Raw genomic sequence first — 13,221 nt, forward strand, 5'->3', positions numbered from 1 at the left:
ACATGACATATCCAGCATGGTGGGCAGGTCCCACATAAGAGATCAATACATTCTTCTTTCTGTCATCTCTGTATATCTATTTGATTGGATTTGGTTGGAGTTTGACGGGTTTTGATGTGTTTGGGGCTATTTGTGAGGCATTCTTGTTCACAGAGAAGCAGCTGCTTCTCAAACTACTGGCACCGTCCCGATCTTGAAGTATCTTGAAGATTTCCAGATGTTTCTTGCCGCTCTGACTTATGTAAGTGAAGAACACTTTGCGGTGTGAGAAAGCATTTTCTGTCCACTGAGACTGGATCAATAGAGTTGACCCAGTCTCAGTGCACCATTGCACAGTTCTCCTCATAGTACATACAACCCATTGTGCATCAACTCATTGTCCTCCCAGCAACACTGCATTTTCTCAGGTTTTGTCGCTGCACTTGGCTAAATGGCCACAGCTGTTTACTCTAATAACACCAGCCTGGGAGGAGCCCAGCCACGGATGACATCACTGGCGATACAGTATGTCTCTTCGCACCTATTCACTACTTTCCTTCCCTACAGACCTTAGAACAGAGCTGCTATGGAACAGCTTTTGCAATATAGAACCAAAGTATTTATTCAGCATTATGAGTGAATTGACTTAATTGATAAGTGATAAGTGCACTAATAAAAATAAATAAACAATGGTATGGTATTAATGGGATGAACCACCCAAGTATGGATGGTTCATGTATGATTGTTATGCCATGTAATAATGGTAAATACCCCGCTAGATGGCAATGGACAATGTATAACTATGCATAGACCAAAATGTAACCTTTATTTAACTAGGCAAGTCAGTTAATTAAGAACAAATTATTATTTACAATGAGGGCCTACACATGCCAAATCACAAAAGTGATTTATTGGTATTAGACTTAAAGGTTACCAGTGAGCAGTCCACCAAGTCCACTATTTTCAAGTGATAGCATGTAAAACATTATTTATTTTCTTTCATCATTTTCAGTGTTACCACATTCTTGTATGTGTCTTGTATGCATTCTTGTGTTTTCAAAAAGCCATAAGCATGAAAGAGATGATCAAATGATACCAAACAACATGTCAGATCATCCTGGCTTCTTTATTTGTGCAAGGCCACGTCTGACGTCAGCTTCTTTGGAAAGGGAACCACATTCTTGCAAGGAAGATTCCAGCCGCCTCCCACCACAGCAGAGCAGACACCACCCTAACAACTAGCAGAACCATCCCCTGTCACCCCTGGCCCTCTCTGCACTCTATTACCAGACACACCTGGGTTCAAATAGGATTTGTTTTCTTCTAAATACTTTAGCTGTGCTGGATTGAGCTTGCCTGGTGCAATGTAACTAATTTATTACTACAGTGCAAACCCTGACCATTCGGCCCTACAGGCAGGCTCAAGTCAACACTCAAAGCATTTGAAAGGTTTCAAATACTATTTGAACCCAGGTATGGTACCAGAGCATATTACAATAACCATTGGTGGCCCGGTACCCTCGAGCAAGAGGTCTTTTACTGATGTCCTTTATAGAGAGGAACTCTAGCTGTTTTACTGCATAGAGAACAGCAACAACATACTCATTCTAAACATTGTGTCATTATAAAACTTTATAAACACCATAAATCTTTATAAACACCATAATCGTGCATTTGCATTTGCTCCCAGTAAAATGTATATCATGAGCAGTTCCTAAAAAGGAGTCATACTACACTTGCAAATAGTTGTAAATCTCTCAGTTTAATATACTGAACAAAACTATAAATGCAACATGTAAAGTGTTGGTCCAATGTTTCATTAGCTGAAATAAAAGATCCCAGAAATGTTCCATACGCACAAAAAGCTTATTTCTCTCAAATTCTGTGCACAAGTTTGTTGTAACATCCCTGTTAGTGAGCAGTTCTCCTTTGCCAAGATAATCTGCCTGACAGGTGTGGCATTTCAAGAAGCTTAATTAAACAGCATGATCATTACACAGGTGCACCTTGTCATGGGGACAATAAAAGGCCACTCTAAAATGTGCAGTTTGTTGGTGACTTCTGACGCATTATGAAGATGGTATTCCTACTGTATGTGTTACTGTAAAATCAAACAGAAAACGTGTTTGATTGTTCATTGCTAATCTGGCAGATAGAATCCAACTATCTTTTTCCACCATCATCTCCATCTACATCACTATAAGAAGGTGTTGGACTTTGCGGTCGCTACTTAGGAAAATAAAAGTGCTGTTTGTTCAAAAAAAGAAATGGGGCTGATATAAACTCGTTTTGAAAAACAAGTTCCACACTGCTTTCAGGGAACATAAACTTTAATTGCATTCATTACAAGAACAGTAAATCTTCTTGTAAATACCTTCTTAAACCCATTGAAAATGTCTCCAATGCATCAGTGAGCAGAATTCTTGTGGTTAAAGTGAAGAAAAAAAACATCCATCTTGAACATAAGTTAAAACCCATTTGCCAATTTCATACAATTCCAAACAAACTCTTGGAGCTTTTGGGACTTGATGGGCATTCAGTCAGTTTGCTACAGCAAGAAAATAATCCTGCAGCAACAGGAAATTATAATTAACATTTTTGTAGGGGTTGATAGATTTTTCATGAGGAAAAATCAAGTCTGACATGTTAACGTGGAAATTAAATTTTAGAAGCCTTTTTAAAAGGCTCCTACATCTGTAACATGACTCAAGATTCCATTTATGCAAACATATTTAATATAAATGTTCACCAAACAAAAAAAGCTAAAAGTTGTATTTCCTTCAGGATTTCTGTGTTTTTCATCTTCAAAAAAAAGGTTGTATATTTAAAGGGATAATCCACCCCAAACCACGAATTCCAAGGATTATCAGTGTTAAATAGCACTAAAATGTGAAAACAATATTTTTTGTGAACAAATGTTTCATTTTGTCATCATAACAAGGTTGGAAGCAACATGTGAAAATCATTGTGGAAATCTGTTGGAGCTCAACTATAAAACCAACAATGTAATGCTCTCCCTCTCTCTCTCTCTCTCTGTGTGCTGGCTAGCTAGCTAGCAAACGTAGCTACACACGATAATACCAAAGTCAATATCAGCATGTGAAGTAGCAAGCTAGCTGTAAAAACGCCTAAACAAGCTATCTCATCGAGTTCAACTGGCAGTTTATCTCTGTCCAGAGTGAGTGCATAATACATTGCCATGGCAACAACAGCCCTTTTCCATGTTTCCCACAGACACACAGGGCGCATTACAAGATGGTACTTGAAAGAGAAACTAAGTTGAATAATTTGGTACACTAGACTAAGCACATCAAAATACATACTTTGTCATGACGATATAACGAATGGATGTGTCCTAGACAAGTATGCTCATACCATCGTTTGGATGATTTCGCGATCTGGAGCGCAGTTAATTGTTTCAAAAGCATTATGAACTTGGATAGTGTGTTATCCGCTATCTCCAGTGACCAAAACTACGACGCGTCCCTACACGATTTCCTGATTTCACAGACGGATCACTTAGAAGTTACATCATGGGGAAAATGTGTATTTTACCCACTGATAAAACATAGGATTTCACCAATTTGACATATTTTTTTCTGGGTTGGATTATCCCTTTAAATAAAATAAAAATCTAGCATTCAAAGAGTATTATGTTACAAGATGTTACTTCATTAATTGTGGTGCAACATAATAATTCATAATAATGCAACACAATATTTTGCTGAGCAGGAATTGTATAGGTTTAATAGTGACAGTAGGTATGGAAGGAAACAGTACAAGAGGCTTCCTTCCACCGTCAGTTCTGGTATTGTATCTGCATTGTGCACATACTTGGCAGAGGTACTGTACATTTTAATGGTCTGCCAAGATGAAAAGAGCACCCCATGTTTTGTGTAAAGTCTATGCAGCTGAGGGCACACTGCTGCAGAGACAAATAGGCCACACCCTGATCTGCTTCACCTGTCTTTGTGCTCTTCCCCATTATCCCCTGTGCATTTATACCGGTGTTATCTGTTTGTCTGTTTCCAGCTTGTCTTGTCTCGTCAAGACTACCAGGACGTTTTTCGTTCTCCGGTTTTCTTGAGCCCCTGTTTTCTAGTTTTCCCGGTTTTGATCATTCTGCCTGCCTTGAGCTTGCCTGCGGTTCTCTACCTTTTGACACTGCCCTGGATTACTGACCCCTGCCTGCCCTGACCCTGAGCCTGCCTACCACTCTGTACCTTATGGACTCTGCCCTGGACTACTGACCTCTGTCTGCTCTTGACTCGTCATTTGTCTGCTACCTTGTTTTATAATAAACGTCTGTTATTCGAACTGTTTTGGTCTTATCCCGAGTCGTGATAGTACGAACTGGCCATGACGGACCAAGCAGACTCGGACCAGCTCCACATCACCCTCTCCTCCCAAGGAGCCACCATTGGGAGGCACGAGGAGTTGCTTTGTGGCCTTATGGAAGGTTCCCAGACCTTGGCAGAACGCCATGACCGGGTGTTGAAAACATTGCTGGAGTAATTCCGTAGGTTGTCTGTTAGGCAGCCTACCATGATGGTAACCTTCCAGCCCCTCAGTAACCCAGCTGTCAGCAACGCATCTCTCCCGGCCACCCCGGCTTCACGAGCACCCCGCTTACCTCCTCCGGAATGCTTCGCTGGAGAGTCGGGAACCTGTCGGGCGTTTCTCTCTCAGTGTTCCCTCATCTTCGAGCTGCAGCCCTCCTGCTTCCCCTCGGACCGCTCAAAGATAGCGTACCTCATCACACTGCGTCCTGGAGGACTCCCACCTGGGCTACGGCAGTGTGGGAACAACAGTTTGCCGTGTGCTTCAGTCTGGAGAAGTTTGTGGCTGAGGTGAAGGTTTCCGGAACCTGGAATCCCTGTTTGACACGTTCCTGCAGGAATTATCGGAGGAAGTTAAGGATGAGCTCGCCGCCCAGGAACTGCCATCGGATCTCGACTTGCTCATCGCCTTGACCATCTGGATCGATGGCTGGCTACGGGAATGTAGGAAGTAGAGGAGGCCCGATTCTGGTCCCCCTCACCCGCCCAAGGATTCTACCTTGTCTCCGAGGCATCCCGGAAGTCCCCGACATCTACGTTTCCGAGAGAATCTGAGGCTATCTGAGTTCCCCCGAGAGTCTCCGAAGTCTGCCGATTCGCCTCTTCCCGAGCCGATGCAACTAGGCAGAGCTAGGTCGTCTCCAGTCGAACGTTTACGCAGACTTAACACAAAGAGTTGTCTGTATTGTGGGACTACCGGTCATTTCGTGTCTACATGTCCACTAATAGACCAGGCTCACCGGTAAGTGCGGGTACTCTGGTGGGCCATAGAGAGAACTTTCATTCTCCCCTTACTCCCCTGCTATGGAGAAACCAGTTGAAATCTCTCCGGGTAATCATCGACTGGTGCCGATGAGAGTTTTATGGACACTACCCTAGTGTCAGAGCTGGGCATACCCACTCAGCCCCTCTCCATTCCCATGGTTGTTAGAGCGCTGGATGGGCGCTCTGTAGACAGGGTCACCCACATACTACTCCCATCAACCTGCGCGCATCAGGGAACCACAGCGAGGCTATGAAGTTCATGATTATTAAGTCTCCTCAGGTTCCTGTGGTATTATTATTATCTTGGCTCAAATGACACAATCCTCTCATCGACTAGACTGCTTGTGCTATCATGGGCTGAAGTCCATTCTGCCACGGCCATAGGTTGAAGTCAGCGCAGCCTGCTGCGGGACATCTTCCTTTGGGATCGGAAGTAGCCTCGGACCTCTCCGCCATTCCCGCAGAGTACCAGGACCTCCGGGAGGTTTTCAGTAAGGCCTGGGCCACTTCGCTTCCTCCGGATCGACCCTATAACTGTGGGATTGATCTTCTCCTGGGCACCTCACCACCCCAGGGACGACTGTATTCACTGTCAGGTCCGGAGACCAAGGCTATGGAGACCTACATTGAGGACTCCCTGGCTGCAGGGTGTATCTGTCCTTCTGTCTCCCCTTTTTCTTTGTGGAGAAGAGGGACAAAACCCTGCGCCGTGCATCGACCACCGGGGTCTCAATGACATCACTGATAAAAACCACTACCTGCTACCACTCATCGCCTCAGGCTTTGAGCCGCTCCTGGGGGCCACCATGTTCTCCAAGATGGACCTGCGGAATGCCTACCATCTTGTGCAGATACGAGAAGGCGACGAGTGGGAGACAACCTTACAACATGGCCAGCAGACACTACAAAACCTGGTAATGCAATTTGGTCTGACCAACGCTCCAGCTGTGTTTCAGGTGCTGGTTAACAACGTTCTCCGTGCCATGTTGAACCAGTTCGTGTTCGTCTACCTCGACGACATCCTCGTTTTCTCCCGCTCAGCCCAAGAACATATGCTCCACGTCCCACAGCTCCTCCAGCACCTCCTGGAGATCCAGCTTTTTGTGAAAGCGGAAAAGTGTGAATTCCATCACTCCACCATCTCCTTCCTTGGTTACATCATCGCTGCAGTTAATGTGCCAATGGATCCCGGAAAGGTAAGAGCGGTGGTGGATTGGCCCCAACCTACGTCCAGAGTGTAGCTGAAATGCTTCCTGGGATTTGCCCATTTCTTTCGTCGCTTTATCTGGGGTTACAGCACACTGGAATTCCCCCTTTCTGCACTCACCTCTCCCAAGATTCCGTTCACGTGGTACCCAGCAGCTGACCAGGCGTTCCTGGACCTGAAGAACTGCTTCACCACAGCTCCCATATTGGTCCATCCTGACCAGTCCCGTCAGTTCGTGGTGGAGGCCGACGTCGGAGAGGGGGCTGTCCTTTCCCAGCTTTCTGCCCTGGACCTTAAGCTGCATAAACAAAGAGGAATTACTTTGTGGGGAATCATGAGATTCTCGAGGTGAAGATGTCGTTGGAGGAGTGGTTGTCTTCACCAACCCCACCCCTCCTGGAGTCAGCAACTCGTGTGGGTAGAGTACGCCTGCAACACCCTCCCCTGCTCAGCCACTGGGTCTCTCGCCTTTTGAGTGTTCCCTGGAATATCAGCTCCAACTCTTGCCGGAGGAAGAGGTCAGCAGGAGGCGTCCCTGGTGGGAGGGTTCCTGTCACTCCCTGATCTGTTTCACCTGTATTTGTGCTTGTCTCCACCCCCTCCAGGTGTTGCCCATCTTCCCCATTAATCCCCTGTGCATTTATACCTGTGTTCTCTGTTGGTCTTTTGCCAGTTCATCTTGTCAAGCCTACTAGTGTGTTTTTCGTACTCCTGTTTTCACTCTGCCTGCCCTGGCCCTGAGCTTGCCTGCTGTTCTGTACCTTTTGACACTGCCCTGGATTACTGACATCTGCCTGGCCAAGACCCTGATCCTGCCTGCCACTCTGTACCTTACGGACTCTGCCCTGGACTACCGACCTCTGCCTGCCTTGAACTGTTGTTTGCATGCCCCCTGGTTTATAATAAACGTATGTTCTTCGAACTGTCTGCATCTGGGTCTTATCCTGAGTCGTGATAATATGCTTGCTGACATGAAGATTACTGGAAAGTATCACAGGTGTCCTAGTTTTTTTTACTGTCACTGGTGTCAAGTTGAGTTTTCCATTACTTCCCAAAAATGCAATGGAAAGAGTCTGCCGTGAAATAATGGAAAATAGGTCTAGAAGTTCCTCTACTTTTTTTATGTCAGTCTGCTTTATAACATAGCTGTGATACTAATTTCACAAATCCAGTCATCCAGAATATTTCAGAAATGTAGTGTTTTCTTTACTGGATGAGTAACACACATTCTGAAATTATTGGCAATAAAATACTGTACCCAATCCTGACTTGGCCATTTACAGACACACTTAAGTGAATCTCACTACGCCAGTTTGACTTCTTCATTTCCTGAATTTACCTGAGCAGGTCATAATAAGCCATCACTGTAGATTCCGATCAAAAGTATTACCAGCTCCTGCACTGTGTAAAAACGAAGGAATGGGTAAACATTTTTTGCATAATGGATTTTTAAAAAGCAATTCAAAGAATGTCAGACCGCTCATACCAGAGACCACAAAATGGGATCGAGAATGAGAGACTCCCTTTAATATTCTTACCTCATATCTATTCCCCTTGACATTATCTAGCTGCTTCATGTCTGTTAACTTGACAATATTTAACCCAGCAGAAGTGGAAACTATGTCAAATCATTTGAGGGAAAAGTTAGTAACAGGTAATCAATTTGCAACAACGTCTCATGCAGATTAATAGCAAAGACCTCTCGGTGACCCGTAATGAAAATTGAATCCTCTTCACCTTTGAAGATTAGGTTCTAATATGACACGATCCCACTGGTTGACGTCAAAATCAAATTGTGTGGATAGTGTCCCTAGCAACGGTGATCAACAACGGATTGACAATATGAGTAAGGCTAGTACAGTCAAAGATGGAGCCAAGAACTTGATCCCAATAGTGTTACAAATATAACACATTCTTGGAAATATTTGGGAATGTTTGAGAGGTGAATCATGCTTTTATCGGATGTCTTCTTTCACTGGAGATGTCCTCTGGTCTGGCAAATAAATGCTAACTCCTTCCCTCCGCTATTACTACCATATGTACTTTATCAATGTGAGGATTCATTATAGCATGGAAACTGGCTAACTGGAAGTGGCCTAAGTGCTATCACATGATGTAATTGACCATGTTTGATCAGGGTTCAATTGACATGAACAACACAACAATAACAGGGGACACTTTACATTTGATATTTAAACTATAACATAATCATTCAATGGAATTAGCTTTCCTGTTACCCACCAGGGGGTGAGTCAGTTTAGTCATGTAGAACGCATGAGTGACAACCGTGACAGTAACCTTAACAGTGCTCATTGGTTAAAAGTTACCATGACGCTGTAATGGCAGAGATTAAACGGGAAGATGATATTCCAGCAGTGAATGGTTTCAAAGGCCCAAAGTATGTATCATGGCATGAGACACTCAATGTACATTTACCATTTTCCATGTACCTTTTTTAACAAGTATACATATTTCTACATGTTACCTCTTGCTTTTTGAATAGCAAGATTGCAAGGCAAATGCTGATTAAACTGTATCAGAGAAGTCCTTCACTTCAATACCTGTACAGGAAATGTGCGGTATGTACAGTATAATGGGTACTTTTCCATCATAACTTGTATTCTGCTTCATCTTAACAGTACTGCAATAAAATGGCTGTCAATGGCATTCATATGATATCCATGTGTCAAATGTCTCACTTGGCCAAGCGAGACAGCAGCAGCGGGTTTCGGAACTCTCTGGGAGTCCTTGAGGTATGAGTAATCACTTCCATAAAGTGGATGAGTATTCTGGAAGTTGACACCACAGATTCATAACAGCTCCGGTAAGAGCACTGCCTTTTATGATCTTCCTTATAAACAGATGCTGTTTACAAAGATAATGACAACACCCACTGGAGAGGAGCGTGACATGTTTCAGGCAGCACACTCCATTGTGAGGAAGAGAATACAAACTGCTCAGTAGAATAACTACTGCTTAACTGGATAACCTGCTTAAAATGCCAGATTCGCTGGCAGATTTCTATGAAGCTTGCCACACAAGTGATATTAGATCACACTGTAAACTGGTCTCAACTTCTGTCACAGGTGGTATATCATCAGTCTCCCCCTGACAGTATAACTCAAGAAGATGACAGGTGGTATATCATCAGACTCCCCCTGACAGTATAACTCAAGAAGATGACAGGTGGTATATCATCAGTCTCCCCCTGACAGTATAACTCAATAAGATGACAGGTGATATAACATCAGTCTCCCCCTGACAGTATAACTCAATAAGATGACAGGTTGTATATCATCGGACTCCCCCTGACAGTATAACTCAAGAAGATGACAGGTGGTATATCATCAGTCTCCCCCTGAGAGTATAACTCAATAAGATGACAGGTGGCATATCATCAGTCTCCCCCTGACAGTATAACTCAATAAGATGACAGGTGGTATATCATCAGTCTCCCCCTGACAGTATAACTCAATAAGATGACAGGTGGTATATCATCAGTCTCCCCCTGACAGTATAACTCAATAAGATGACAGGTGGTATAACATCAGACTCCCCCTGACAGTGTAACTCAATAAGATGACAGGTGGTATATCATCAGTCTCCCCCTGACAGTATAACTCAATAAGATGACAGGTGGTATAACATCAGTCTCCCCCTGACAGTATAACTCAATAAGATGACAGGTGGTATATCATCAGTCTCCCCCTGACAGTATAACTCAATAAGATGACAGGTGGTATATTATCGGACTCCCCCTGACAGTATAACTCAATAAGATGACAGGTGGTATATCATCAGTCTCCCCCTGACAGTATAACTCAATAAGATGACAGGTGGTGAGACATGGTCAGACCGTATTTTTTGAGTAAGTGCCGATTCAATCAAAATGCTTCCAACATTTTCTGTGATATACAAAATCTGGAGAATTGTTTCATTATAATTTAGCCATAATATGCGGTTAAGTTTATTTTCTTAACTAATTTGCATTTTACATAAACCGTCAAATCTGATTAGCGGTTTTGATTGAATATGGCCCTTGGTATTTTCTGTGTTGGTTTCTCAGTCCATCTCTGACAGGTTGTTAAGTGGGAGCTCTTAGAAACTAGGACCTGCCTCTCAGAAAGAGTTTCACTGGACAAGAAACAGACAATTGGCTGTGTTGAGGCTCACAGTGCCACGATTGAGCGCCAAGCCTATTTTTCAGACACTGCTTCTATTTACACTAGTCCTGCATGTGCCATATACCCATTAATTTCCCATAAAGCATATGCACTACAATTTATACTCAATCATTAACATGATGTCCACATAAACATCCAGGAAGCTCTGTTCAGGAACCTGTGTTGAGACGCTGACTCAACTGAAGTCTAAAAAAGCTCTAATGTCTGGTTTGGATGAGAAGCATCTGTTTGATCACTATGACGCAGAAACACATGACGCACAACATCCCAATGTATCTCCTGCAGCCTTATATACCCTGACTCCCGGCAGAAGCCGAGGGGATTGCACATTTGTCTGATACAATGCATTAGCACTAATGGGGATAGCTGAGCTAGGGAGTCTGGCTTTAAGACAGCTCTTTATAAATGTCAGCTCTGTTCTTTAATGTGAAGTATCATTCAGGGGTTGGGGGCTCCCATTACTGCTACTGAATAACAGGACTCCTGCTGGGTTAATGGGACTAGCCTTTCATTAGCGTAGCATTCAAGATGCTGTTCACATGGAATCCGAGCAAACAGGCATCTATTTGGTGACGTCAATAGAAATACACTGACACTTTGCTAACCGGTTTTATTACTAGTGTTGTTGGTATATAATCCATAATGAGTCCATCTTTACAACCAATCAGAGAGCTAAAGTTGTTTTGTCGTTTTTACACACAGTATATTCAGAGGACCTATATTCAGACTCATAGGTGGCAAACAGGGCTCAGAGGTAGTCTTGGTGAACTCCTTATTATCTTTAGTTACAGTGCATTCAGAAACTATTCAGATCCCTTGACCTTTTCCATATTTTGTTACATTATAGCCTTATTCTAAAATGGATTAAATAGTTATGAATAATGAAAAAGAAAAAACAGGTTTTTCGATTAAAAATAAAGAACTGAAATACCACATTTACAGAAGGATTCAGACCCTTTACTCAGTACTTTGTTGACGCACCTTTGGCAACGATTACAGCCTTGAGTCTTGTTGGGCATGACGCTACAAACTTGGCACACCTGTATTTGGGGAGTTTCTCCCATTATTTTCTGCAGATCCATTCAAGCTCTGTCAGGTTGGATGGGGAGCTTTGCTTTACAGCTATTTATGGGTCTCTCCAGAGATGTTCGATCGGGTTCAAATCAGGGCTCTGGCTGGGTCACTCAAGGACATTCAGAGACTTGTCTCGAAGCCAGGTCCTGCTTTGTCTTGGCTGTGTGCTTATGATCGTTGTCCTGTTGGAAGGTGAACCTTAGCTCCAGTCTGAGGTCCTGAGCGCTCTGGAGCAGGTGTTCGTCAAGGATCTCTCTGTACTTTGCTCTGTTAATCTTTCCCTTGATCCTGACTAGTCTCTCAGTCCCTGCCACTGAAAAACATCCCCACAGCATGATGCTGCCACCACCACAATGCTTCACCGTAGGGATGGTGCCAGGTTTGCTCCAGACGTGACACTTGGGGAAGTGCCTTTTCAGGCCAAGGCCTGATTGGTGGGCCCTTCTCCTCCCATCTCCACAGAGGAATTGCTCAGTTTGGTTCGGGCAAGGCCCTTCTCCCCCAGCTTTAGGAAGAGTCTTGATGGTTCCAAACATCTTTGATTTAAGCCACTGTGTTCTTGGGGACATTCAATGCTGCAGGCATTTTTTGGTACCTTTCCACAGATCTGTGCCTCGACACAATCCGGTCTCGGAGCTCTACAGACAATTCCTTCGACCTCATGACTTGGTTTTTGCTCTGACATGCACTGTCAACTGTGGGACCTTATATAGACAGGTGTGTGCCTTTCCAAATCATGTCCAATCAATTGAATTTACCACAGGTGGACTCCAATCAAGTTGTAGAAACATCTCAAGGATGATGAATGGAAACAAGATGCACCTGAGCTCAATTTCAAGTCTCATAGCAAAAGGTCTGAATACTTATGTGAATAAGGTATTTCTGTTTTTTATTTTTATTACATTTGCAAATGTCTGAAAAACTGTTTTCTCTTTGTCATTATGAGTTATTGTGTGTAGATTAATGAGAATTATAATTTTTTTAAATACATTTTAGAATAAGGCTGTAATGTAACGAAATCTTAGGCTTGTATGCGTCTGCTCCGCCATAGATACTCATTTCATGAAGCTCCCTACTAAAAGTTATTGTACTGACATTGCTCCAGTGGCAGTTTGGAACTCGGTAGTGAGTGTTGCATCTAAGGACAGACTATTTTTACGTGTTTCAGCACTTGGCGGTCCCGTTCTGTGAGCTTGTGTGTCCTACCACTTCGTGGCTGAGCTGTTGTTGCACCTAGAGGTTTCCACTTGACAATAACAGCACTTACAGTTGAACGGGCCAGCTCTAGCACGGCAGACATTTGACGAACTGACTTGATGAAAAGGTGGCACCCTGCAGTATGAAGGCGCCATGTTGAAAGTCACTGAGATCTTCAGTAAGGCCATTCTACTGAAAATGTTTGACTATGGAGATTGCATGGCTGTGTGCTCGATTGTATACAACTGTCAGCAAG

This window comes from Oncorhynchus keta, chromosome 1 (genome assembly GCF_023373465.1).
Source record: "Oncorhynchus keta strain PuntledgeMale-10-30-2019 chromosome 1, Oket_V2, whole genome shotgun sequence".
Taxonomy (NCBI): Eukaryota; Metazoa; Chordata; class Actinopteri; order Salmoniformes; family Salmonidae; genus Oncorhynchus; species Oncorhynchus keta.